We start from the raw sequence: 13,310 nt of genomic DNA, 5'->3' as shown, positions 1-13,310 counted from the left end.
TCTATGCTTGAGATGATTCTTCAGAATATCCAAGACCTGTCTTGATTAGAGGAGAACGCTGCACTTTGATAATCTCATCTAAAGTTTCAGATCCTTTAGCAAATCTAAGATTAAGAGCTTTTGTTTTCTCAACATCTTTTCTAAGTCCCACAATTTCACATTCTAACTTTTCATTGTGTTTTTCCCTTTCAACAAGTTGGAATGTCAGAGTATCTATGATCACACTCTTTTCTTCTAAACATATTTTAAGTTTAGAAATTTCTTCATAGAGATCACCTTGATCTATAGCATCCAAGAAATCATCATCTTCAAAAGCCATCAAAAGTTTATAATCATTACATTGTTCATCTTCATCACTAATTGAAAATCCATCACTGTCTTCATGTGTATAATAGCTCTTCTTACTTACATTCTGTTTTCTGTTCCATCTAACTGGTTCCTTACCTTTGTCAAGCTTATCTTTATGAGGACACTTGGCTGCATAGTGACTGACTCTTCCACAAGAAAAACATTTGAAAGGTAGCTTACCTCTGAATCTTCCAGAACCCCGTTGAAGGTTCTTGACAAAGTTTGATTCTTCCTCTCCTTCTGACATATGTCCTGACTCATTGTAATCTCCTTTTCCTGAAGCTTTGAATGTGGCTTCTCTCTTATTTGATGGTCCCCCTTTTCTCATTTCGAAAGCAGTTAGGATTCCGTGCAGCTGTGACATGGTAATGCTCTGTAGATTCTGCTTTTCTTCTATGGCAGAAACTTTTGATTCAAACTTAGAAGACAAAGATCTTAGAACCTTTTCAACCAAAGTAACTTATTTTATCTCTTCACCCAAGTTTTTCATACGATTAACAATCTCATCAATACATAAGAAATAATTAGCCACACTTTCATCATTGTGCATTCTGAGATTTTCATATTGAATTCTGAGATATTGTAGTTTTGCACGTTTTACCTTATCGTCTCCTTCATAGCTTAGAACGATCTTGTCCCGTATTTCTTTTGCGGTTTTGAGTTGCGACGAATTCTGATTGAGATAAGCTCTCTAATAGAGTATTGATAGCCTTTGCATTTGTTTCATACTACTTCTTACCAGTTGTATCTGTAGGAGTTGCTGATGGAAATGTGTATCCTACTTCCACGATATCCCAAACTTCTGTACCAAGAGATTGAAGATAGGCTGTGATTCTTACCTTCCAATAGACGAAGTTGCTCCCATCAAAGATTGGTGGCCTGATAGATGCCTCTTTTTCATAGTTGCTCATGATGATAGATCTTCCTTCAAGTGATCAAGTTTCTTTTGAAGAACCTAGCTCTGATACCAATTGTTGGAAATAATACTTGGGGGGGGGGGGGGTGAATCAGTATTATCAAATCAATTATTTTTCATTTCACAATCAGATTTGTATATGCTACTTCAGTTATGGGAAACTGCGTATATATGCTACTGTGTCTAAGGCAACCAGTGTATATCAGTAAACTTATGATTCATTAAATGTTGATCTTTAATCAGTGCATCAGAACTTCATTAACCATAAGAATAGTGAACAGGTGTAGTAAAACAGAACAGATCATCACACACATGGACACAAGATCTAAGGTGGAAACCCAATGTGGGTGAAAACCACCTGTTGCAATTCGTCTCTATCTTCTTAATAAGAAACTTCTTTTTACAATATTTCTGTACTGGTGCAGTCTTATACCAGTATGCAGGCTTCTACCTGTAGAACGCTACAACCTTCTCTTTTCTTCCAGGGACCACGTTTCATAAATTTTCAAATTGGATCCATCAATAACAATAATCAAACATCAAATACATCTACATCAACCAATCTCCTTTGCTGAATCAAACAATTACTTCTCTGAATGTTGTAACCAGAATACATTAATAGTAACCAGAAACCAATCCTAAACCCAGAACATTGCAGCAATAAACAGAAGTAGCTAAAACATATTTCATGAGACGTACACTACTTAAATATGTAGAACCTGCGTGCATACGCTTTTGTATTAAGGCCAACCAGTGTATACGCTATTTTGACTTACTGAACCAGCGTGTATATGTGCCTCTGCTATGCCGAACCTGCGTACAGATCTATAAAAGATAATTTACCCTTTTCACTTATTCAGACATCAGTTATACCCAGATTATCAGATTTATAGATCAAGTCATGTGCCAAATATAACAGATCAAAATCACACAAAGATACTACTATTCAAGCCTTAAGATCTTGACCCAATAATAGAACTTATCCTTCTTCTAGCGCTCAGGTTCCTCCTTGGTTTAGATCCAGCTATGCACCATAACCCAATTCTAGATCTTGCTCTTCATAAGATATTCAATGCTTGAGTGAATGCTTTTTCCTAATGATCTCCTTCCCCTTTTATAGTCTTAGGCCTTACTCAATACCATGGTCCAAAACCACTTAGAACCAATACTTGGGGCGCAATACCTGGGTTCAATACTTTGGACGAGATACCATGGTCCAAACCATAGGTCTAAATACCAAAGACTAAATACCATGGACCAAAAATAAGTTTTCCCACATGTACGCGCTTTTCCTTGCATGAAAGTGCGTGCATACGTATACGTGCCTTTTGATCATCAAACCCGCATGTATACGCGACTTGGTTAAGAGGAACTTGCGTATATCTCTTTTTCTTTCATTCTGAGAACCTGAACTATGATCTGTTATTTGAGTGAGTTGCCATCAAGGACAACACCTGTGTCATAGCGCCAAACCTGTGTCATAATGCCGACAGTTCTGTATAGTCGTATGTGTATCATTTAAATCCAACATTACACATGCAACGCATGAAGCATGCCCATTAGAACAAATGTGACAGTTTCCCATCCAATGCATACAGACGCCCATTAGAACAAATGTGACAACTACCCAATACTTCTAACACCTTTTCCAAAGATTAATGCAGTCACCTAGAATACTTCCAACAATCTATCCACACTATTTCACATCATCATTTTCGCTAGAGATCTCTACAGGCCTGCAACACATTCCTCCAGCGATCTAACCACACACCTGCGCATAATCATTTCGGCCAGAGATATCTGTTGGTGCCTACAATACATCACAAGAATTTCTGCAAATTCTTATAAACATTGTTTTCATTAATTATCTGCACAAAATACATAAGGATGCTAAATCTCAAATAAATAGCAACCCTTTCTTCTTCTACAATCTTTTCTTATATACACAATACAATAACTTAAACAGGTTTCTAGCTAAAAAATAATTACAGTAATCCAATAATAGAAGTATAAATCTTTTAGGTACATGCATATGAAACTTTCCAAACCTATCTACATCTAAAGATCATGTTTTTGTTGGATTCATGGCTAGAGATAAGGATCAACAAGTCGAATTTGATGAGGTGACATCCAAGTTAACAATTGTCCATGAGTTTTTTCCTCACGAACTCTTGAAAAATAGGGTCCAGTTATCCCATCTAAAATCTAAAACTGTGATAGATGTTAGAAAACATAGAGAGGTTTTTTTAAATAGGTCTGTTGCAGACAAAAACCACTTTCGGTTTTGAAAACTTCATTCTCATTTGTTTGGAAAGCGTGCCCAATATTATTGTGTTGTACAGGAAAAAACATGTTTTAAGTGACCATTTTTACAGAAATGCGTTGTTACTCCCGTTTTTAGTGCATTTTCCTTTTTTTATTTTCAAACACACGATAACGTTGACACTCCCATTGTCAGTGCATTTTTTAATTTTTCAAAACTTCAATAACGTTGACACCCCCATTGTCAGTGTTTTAACCCCGTTTATTAAAAATATTTCGCTAACACTGTAATTGTCAGCATTAAAAAATTTCAAACTTAAAGAAATGTGATAATAGTTGGCTTCATGAGGATGTTGTCGATCATGGATGTCAACGAGAACCCTATAGACCAGAGACCTAATCCATTGGGTTATTTCCAACTTCTTACCTGAAACTTGTATTGTACTCTGTGAACTTCTCTCTAACTTAGTCCAATCCTCAATTGAAACTAAACCTAACCAACTAAAAACTATACTGCAATGTGAAAGCTGAAAATTGTTTATTACAATCGAATCCACACTCAAACTTTGGTTTCAACCTGAACACCAATTGCTAAAAACTAAAAACTAAAATGCCAAAATGAAAGGATGTTCTGTCTTGTGAGCTTATTTATGTACATTGTTCCTATTCTAACCAGCTAAATTTATCTTTCTTCAAGTTATATGAAACTTCCAATGCAACCAATCTAACATCTATTTTGAAAACTAGACTCCTTGATTATAGTTGATTAAAATAAAAACTTTAAAATATAATGATAACTCAAAATAAACGTGATCTTCACAGTGAAACCATGGTTGAAAATTTAAACTAAAAAACTCTTGAATATAAATGGCTACAGGATCATCAAATTCATAGGTCCCATATCTTTCTTGATCTTCAATGTATTATATAATTTGATTATGACAGTTGAACTTTTCATGCATGTTTTCTATTTCAAATTCATAATCCAAAACAAAAATTTCTCCACTCTCAATAACAGAGGGAAGAAATATGTATTTTCGTTGTTGTTGAGAATAAATTCCAAAGGAATGATCTTGATATGGAAAAATTTGTTGATCCTCTAAGATTACAAGCTTTATCTGAACCGGAATACTCTTCTAGGAAATGAATCTTTTCTTCTGAGCTACATTTGCATGACTTTAAATAAAAGGACAAAAATGCAATTTTTTTTATCCACTTCACCATCATTATACCCATCATTCCATTCTCTAAAAACTTGAATGGAAACATGATCTACAAAAAAAAAAAAAAAAAATCTCCATCCATGTTCCCAAGAAGATAACCCAAAATCTTGTTATGGATGTTATGGACTTTGCAGACAAACATTCAATCCAAAATTTTCAATTCCCTTGAAATGAATCATATAATATTCTCATGTATACATCTTCACACTTGACTTTAAGGAGATTAGTAAAGTCATGAAAATTTGCGATATGTTTCAAAGTTAGGCTCAAATCATCACCACTAAATTTTGGTCCATTTCTTAGAAAATATTCATCTTTGGGTAGATGATTAGGAAAACTAGGAAGAATTGTAAAATCTAAACTTGCATACCTTAAAACAATAGTAGCAGTGTCTGAGTTCTTCATTCGCCTATTGAAATAACCATTGAATCATTTGAGCTATGAATCTTTCTGACAATGGAGTCTCCATGGAAGATTCTAACTCTGGATCCTTGAAGCTGGAGTTGCCAAAGAAAACATTGTGTAGCCAAAACTAATATACAAATCTCTCTTTTCCCTTAGAGATCTGATCTTAAACAATAAAATCGTTTGGGAAAAATATTTCTTTCACTCCCCAACAAAGGCGCCAAAATGTTATCTCTTAGAGGAAGCCTGGTTGTGGTAAAACCTCTAAGGTAACCTCGAACCTCTTTGAGGTTGAAAGCTGGCCCTTCAACCTTCAACCTAGAGAGGGATCTCTCCCTAAAAACTCAACTAATCAAGGTCACTGTAGTAGAATGTTTTCAATTGAGTCCTATGGCCAGATTTATCAAAAATGATTGAAATTTGTTTGGGCTATGTGAAAGTTCCACCATTGGGCATGGAGTCTAACCTAATCAGGCGTTATACAAACACAATTTCGATGAGAAAAACACAAAATCATGGTAACAATAAATCCTTGGACGACATCCTCATCTTCAACAAGAGTTGGGAAGAACACTTGCAACACATTCGACAGGTCCTTCAAACCCTTCGGCAAAACAAACTGTGTGCCAACTTGGAGAAATGCACCTTTGGCATGAGCCAGGTCCAATATTTGGGTTACATCATAGATGAGCGTGGTGTACATATGGATCTGACTAAGATCCAAGGCATTCGGGATTGGCCAGCCCTGACCACTCTAACAGAGCTTGGCATCTTTTTGGGCCTTGCAAATTTTTATTGGAGGTCCAGGTTGGGATTCTCTCATATCACTTAGCCTTTGAGTCAGATTACTAAGGGTGGGGTGAAAGAAAAAATATCCTGGTCCTTGTCGCAACATAAGCCATTCGTTGTCTTGAAGCACCGACTCTGCTCTGCACCGGTACTCACACTGCTAGACCTGCAACAGTCATTTGAAATCTAGACAAGCACCTCAAACTATGTTATTGGTGTAGTCCTCACCCAACATGGGCATCCAATGGTCTATCATAGTGAGACACTTTTTGATACAATTCGGAAGTACCCCACCTATGATAAAGAAATGTATTCCATCATGAAGGCTTGCCGGCAATGGAAGCATTACATTCTGGGGAACCAGATGGTCATCCACACCAATCACCGACCGCTTCAGTTTATACAGACACAAGGGAAGTTACAAAATGATCGCCATTAGAAGTGGTCTACATATATGCAACAATTCCACTAGAACATTAAATACAAAAGGGGAAACACCAATATTGTTGCAGATTGCCTTAGTCGACCCCCAGTTGTAGCACTAACTATTGTTCTCAACTCTTATGGCCATGAGATCTCTGGATGGCCGCAACTATACAAAAATGATCTAGAGTTCGTCTCCACATACCGTATGCTAGTAGATGGAAAGCAAGTTCTTGATTTCCACCTTTATGATGCATTATTGTGCTATCTGGGCCACCTTTATGTTCCTTCAAGCGAGTGTGCCAAGATGATTTGGGAGGTGCACTACAGTCAGGTCGCAGAACACTTTGGTTTGGAGAAAATTGTGGCTATACTAGAAGAGTAATTTTATTGGCCCAAACTCCGACTAGATGTTGGGAAATATATAAGATCCTACACTACCCGTGCCATCGCCAAGCTAACCATCAAGAAGTAAGGCCTGTACACTCATTTTCCTACTCCCATACAATCGTGGGAATCCATCTTCATGGACTAGATGTTTGGCCTCCCTACTACCAAGCATGGTAATGACTATGTATTTGTGGTCATGGATAGATTTTCTAAGATGGCTATATTGGTGGCCTGTAAGAGGAGTATTAGAGCAGAGGAAACTGCCAAACTATTCTTTGAACGAGTATGGGTACATTTTGGGATCCCGTAGACCACTATATCAAATCAGGATAGCAGGTTCCTGAACACATTCTGGTCAAACCTCTAGAAACTATTAGACACCAACCTCACAAAGTCGATTGCCTTCCATCCCCAAACTGATGACTAGATGGAAGTCATCAATAGGATGATAGTGCACATACTCCACATGTACAACTCCAAGCATCCACGAACCTGGGATGAGAGTCTTCCTTATGTGCAACACAGTTATAATAGAGCTCTCCATAGCTCAACTGGTCGCAATCCCTTTCAAGTGGGTCTAGGATTTCAACCATTGTGTTTGATTGATGTTTCCTTGCCTCATGTGACTGCACGGACATAATCCACACATGTATTATCTAAGGTTGATAAAGTGACCAGATTTATTAAATGCATCCAACACATCCACCATCAAGTTCATGATGTCTTGGAGAAGTCAAATACCAAGTACAAGCGACTACATGATCAACATTGGGTGCCACACAAGTTTCAGGTGGGAGACAATGTTTGGTTGCATTTGTAGAAAGAACGCATTACCAGAGCCCATCAGAAGCTCATACCACCCTGATATGGTCCTTACGCTATTACCATGGTTGTGGGAGACAATGATTTTGAGTTCAACATTCCCCCTTCAATGGCCTGGACCCAGTGTTCAATGTGGACTACCTTTGACCATACTTCCCACCATTATTGGACACATCAGACATTACAGAACAACTCACACAAATATAGTTAAACCCATACTGCATGGAATAAGACACAACTGATCGGATTATGGATACACAGGTCAAGAACAATCGCCAATAGAAGATCCAACTATATCGGATTGTCAAAGTTGGCCAACTCCTACACCAAGGCAAGTGGCTCACCAAGGACCAAGTTCAGTAGAATTTTCTCCATTTCATGGAGGCACTCAACGCAATAGGGACCATTGCTTCCTAACGGGGGTGAACTGATCTAGGTGGATGTTGGTGGCCACCTGCCTATTCCACTTGGACCCCCACCACTATTTATTTAAGCTTTTTAGTTTCCTTAATTGTAGCACATTTACTATTTTTGGAATTTTTTCGAGTCTTGAACTTTCGAAGCCGTTTTGAGGCTCTAAACGACATTTTTTGGGGAAAATCAAGGCCGACATGGGGCTTTAATCAATTTTGGACACTCAAAATTTGTAGTCCTAGGATAGATATTTCTGACGAGGTATTGTGTGCATCAAACAAAGATCGTATGCCAAAGTTACAACCCTGGAAAGTTGATGTACTAATTTACCCAAACTGGGCCCATAGTTTGGCGCTTCATCTCCTACGGTTAGTTTTTTGGATGTTTAGGGTTTTCCATATTTTCTCAATAATAAATAGGCCTATGAGCCTCATTGTAACACAGTTCAGAGGCATGTAGCTACCACATCTCTTCTCAGAGATAAGCTACCATCGCCCAAGCTAGTCTTATTTCCATTATGTTTGTAAGCATATTTCAATATTTGATATTAACGAAATGAAGCATTATTTATGATGCGTCTCTGTAATTATGGTTATATCAGTAATGTTTTGTGTTCCTGTTTAAGTGTGGATCATTCAAGAAGATCAATTTCTTGAATTCTTGATTCAATTTCTTGTAATACAGTCAATTTCTTGAATTCTTTATATACCTGGAGGCAGGTATTATAAAAACTATGCCTAAATAAACAAATTCAATAAAGTTAGGAAATAAATACTCATCCTAAAATTTAGTAACTATATATCAATAAAACTTTCTTTTGTTTTTTACTAATTTAATTATATTCATTTAAATGGGAATTTTATTGTATAGTTGTTGCATCCGGTAAAGAAAATTATAGAAAGTTGACGGAAAAAGAAAAAGGTCAAATTAAAAATTGACTAGAAAAAAAAAACTATAATTAATGAAATTGGAATTTAAAATAGAGGAAAAAAGACCATAAAGAAAAGACAATATAAGTCAAATTAAAAAGTAATAAAACTAAAAAAAAAAAAAAACTATTAGAATTTTATTTTTTTAACCTTATTTTTCCTTTTAAAAATTTCTCATCTTAAATTGAAAAAGTGGAGAAAAAAATATAATTCATGAAAATAGTAATAATAGAAAAAAGATAAAAAGTAAAAAAAGTTGGATAAAAAGGAAATAAAACTAAAAACAAAAAAATTGGTAACTAATAGAACTAGCAATTGTCCCAAAAGGTACAAAGAGAGGCCGATAGGATTATTAAATTGGAATTGTTGAATTTTTCTAGAAGAGTTAATTGGTTTGTGGAAAATCTTGTTTTCTTGGACTGGATCACTGTGCAATTACTTTTCTTTAGATGTTTTGTTTATATCTATATTACAAGGAACACATTGAATGTCTTATTTCATTTTAGAGTAAGTTAATTACCCAAAATCAAGAGGTTAAGTTAATTACCCAAAATCAAGAAACCTCTATAGATGGCCAATAATATACGAAGAATACATCTCATTCATATGCAATACCAAATCCATCTTTTCTTTTTTCTGAGTAAAATTTCAAAAGCATGAACACATGCCATTTCATATGCACAATAAACCCAACTTCTGAAATTTCAATGCTTGGATGCATCCCATTCATATGCTACAATAAACCCATATTTTCCTTAAATTTCAATCCATAAACACATCCATTCATGAGCCATAACAGAACCACAAAAAACAAAACCCCCTGACCCGTTAATACATTATCTACTCAGAGAGAGGTAAGACGAAAGGACAGCACTGTCTACGGATCCTCCATGTCTCCGAAGGAGATGAGGAGCGTCCCGTGACCCATTAATGCATTGTCTTCTCCGGAGTGCGAGGTAAGACTAAAGAAAATCATTAGCTACAGATGCTTCATGTCTCCATAAGGCCTTGATAAATCTTTGTTTATTTTGTAAATACAATAATTTGATTGCATTTTAACACTGTAAATATTAAAATTGAGCCCATAAAGAGCAAATAATCAAGAAGGAAACACTTCAATCACAGACTGGAAATCAGGAATGGTGATTATTTTACAACGACCAAATCCACCTTCTAATAAAATCTTCTTCCATTCTTTCTCTGTTCTTTCCTTCCCACCAGAGCAGTGCACCACCATTACCAGATCAAATACTAGAACTAAATTAGGATCCAGAACCGGCTTCTTTTTCTGGCCACCATTATTATTATCACCGCCTCTATGATTAGAGTCCAGTGCCACTACGTCAACAATAATGAGCTTCCCCATCTCCGGGATTGCCTTCCTACAGCTCTTCAGTATCTTGATACAATCCTCGTCGCCCCAGTCATGCATGATCCACTGATGACATCGCACAAACAAATTGTATAGTCAAAATGTGCTCTCAGCGCATTTTAATTGAATTACATGACAACTCAACGAGTTCAAGACTTACCTTCATGAATATGGCGTCCGCAAAGGGCACGGTTTCAAACATGTCTCCGCCCATGTGCTCCACACCTATTTACATACATTTATATGTATAAAATTGTTATGCATATATACCATTGATGAAGCAAAGGTGTTGTTAGTAACCTGGGAGATGGGGAGCAGTGGCCATGACATGAGGGAGGTCGTAATTGATGCCTCTGATGGAAGGATAACGTCGCAGCATTGCCTCGATTGTCTTCTCTGCAAGCCCAGCGTCTCGAGGCAAATCAGAGAATGGAAGTCAAATTTCGAAAATCTCTTTACAGAGCTTCAAACCGACATTTATGTGTTTTAGAATGCTCGAGGGATTGTTACGTCGGCACTGCATCAGAAAGAGCTATTACTTCAAGATGCACCAGATCACGGCTTTGGGGGTTTGGGGATTAAGTTTGCGAAGATACAACTAAAGAGTTGGCCGCAGGTAGTTTTAATTGGTGTATGGGGTATATAATTTAATACTAATCAGTGCTTACCAAAAGCCAGGGAAGGAGTTTTAGTGGCATACCTCTTCATCTAATAGATACATTAGCAGCCAATTTGAAAATACTATATCAGCAGACCTTGGTTCAATTTTGAGGTTTGCGGACGTAACATCAGCACACATAAATTTGACATTCTTGAAGTGGCTATTTGTTTCTTCATTCTGAACAAAGTAAAGAATAGTTAGTTGATTTATGTAAAGCCTTTTGAGTTTCATAATTTAGATTCAAAGATTAACAGAAGCCATATGCGTTTCTAAATTCTAGCTTTAGATCTGACATGCAAACCAAGAGAAAGATAGAAACTATAAGCAAGGATTACGCATACCTTTTTGATTGCACTCTCAATGAAGTCCATAGCTAAAACATGTTCAGCCTCCTTCGCTAATTCAGCTGTGTAGCGTCCAATGCCAGCTCCTAGCTCAATTACCGACTTACCCTTACGTGATGGTAAAAGAGAAAGTATCTGCAGCACAGATAAACATTTATGTTTTACATTTGAACATATAGATATTTTGCTTTCAGTTTCATGCTATCTTGTTATTTCTATACCAGAATTGTAACAGACAAAAAGGAACAGGCATAACAAGAACTTGTAAAATCAAAAACAAATGCTCTCGTAGACTGTCAACGCAAGTGAAGTTGCCGAGACATTTGCTAGCATTTACATAAAACCGAGGAACAGTTATAAATCACAAAACTTCATTTCAGACAGTTTAAATTAACAATTATAAAACCAAGCAAGTGTTTAGAATTAGATGAAACGTCCGTTATAAACAAACGAATGTTACGAGTCCTCAAAGTCAAAACCCGCTATATTTAACCTTTGAAATTAAGATTCTTTCATGTCAAAACTTTAAGTCAGAAGTATGTTGCATAGCCAACTTCGCTTTCACATTAAGATCCACAATGCTGCAACTCAGATCAGAATCCTTTGACCTAATCAGCATCGTTTTGCTGGTAACGAACTGACAGTGTGGCAAATTTAGAGCTGAAGGCATTAACCTAATCATCAAAATCATCAGATTAAGATTCCAATATGTTGCAACCCAAGCCTTGGCATAGATTGTCTGAACTTTCCTTCAAAGTTCATATTTTGTCAATGTAGAAAAGGAACCATTGCAAACTAAGCTCCTTTGCTGATTTAGATCACAGTCCTTGATTCAGTCGCCTCTACAGTCACAAAACCAGATCCCTAAGCCTCACCTAATTATACTCCTACAAGCAGACATAATTTACCCTTGACATTGGGTGATGCAATATTGGTGCATCTTATGACTCTCTTCATGAGAATCGGTGGAGTACTCCCAGTTAACTGCTATATCAAATATACTGACTAATATTTTTATCTAAATGCTGAACGACACCAAAAATGCTACTACCCTTCAAAATTACCTTGAATAGTGCAAACCTATGGCCATGGAAACGAATTTATACAAATCACTATTTCTGTCTCTCACCCACAATATATAGAGACCATATAACCTTACTTTCGTATTTCGAATCTGAACAGTGACTTTATACAAATCACCAGTCCACATTTATTATATATATTCTGCTACAAAATTTCAAACGAACCAAAGACCATCACTCACTTTTGTGCTTCTAATCTAAACACTCGTTGCATCCAGCCCATGCGTGGGAGATATATATGTGTACATACAACACATACGAAACAGTAAAAAGAAAATGGGAAAATATAAAAATACCCTGATGTCAAACAAAAGAAAGATATTAATTAAAAAAAAAAGAGATCTCAGAATTAAAATAAGTAAATTGGTATAGATCCATTTTAAATCCAGATCTATCAACCTCAAGAAGATCGAATCCCTTAAAGTGCAAACCTCAAGTTTCTGCCACTGTTGCATGCATTTACTAACAAAAATAACTATGGGAATTACATAAAAAATATTTCCTATAAAATTACAAAAGAAAAATCAAATCAACTCAATCCCTGATAGATCCACGGTGAAGAGGGTTCTATTCTAACATACATAAAAGCCAACAGAGAGAAGGAAAAGACTAGTGACCTGTTTGTTTCTAGTGATCAACAGAGAGAGGGAAAAGACTAGTGACCTATTTGTTTCCTAGTGTAGAGGTAACTGCATTAAGTAAGTCATTTATCTATGACCATTTAACAAAAAATGATTAAGCATTGGGGGTTTTGACAGTGTATTTTTTGGGATTTAACTGCATTAAGTAAGTCATTCATCTATGACCATTTCCATGAGAGGTTGTCGTGAGTGACTAATTTCTCATGATTTTTGAATAGTCCACTTAGCACATAGATATCATTTTTTGGGATTCAACTGCATTAAGTAAGTCATTCATCTATGACCATTT

The 13,310-nt window shown here is 36.3% G+C and overlaps 1 long non-coding RNA gene and 1 pseudogene across 1 annotated transcript; both read right to left on the bottom strand.

The window, feature by feature from the left end:
- Positions 1-10,020: 10,020 nt before the first annotated feature.
- LOC149215988 (xanthohumol 4-O-methyltransferase pseudogene) lies at positions 10,021-10,672 on the bottom strand (annotated as a pseudogene).
- Positions 10,673-11,037: 365 nt separating this feature from the next.
- Positions 11,038-11,434, bottom strand: LOC149215987 (uncharacterized). Its single transcript, XR_016250513.1, has 2 exons — positions 11,296-11,434; positions 11,038-11,131 (listed from the first exon to the last, which is right to left on the bottom strand). It is a non-coding gene; the product is annotated as an uncharacterized LOC149215987 (long non-coding RNA).
- Between the last annotated feature and the right edge of the window lie 1,876 nt (positions 11,435-13,310).

This window comes from Pinus tabuliformis, chromosome 1_1, assembly GCF_031772625.1.
Source record: "Pinus tabuliformis cultivar Carrire ecotype Pingquan chromosome 1_1, CPIR1, whole genome shotgun sequence".
Taxonomy (NCBI): domain Eukaryota; kingdom Viridiplantae; phylum Streptophyta; class Pinopsida; order Pinales; family Pinaceae; genus Pinus; species Pinus tabuliformis.
This window is presented reverse-complemented; position numbering and strand designations above follow the sequence as displayed.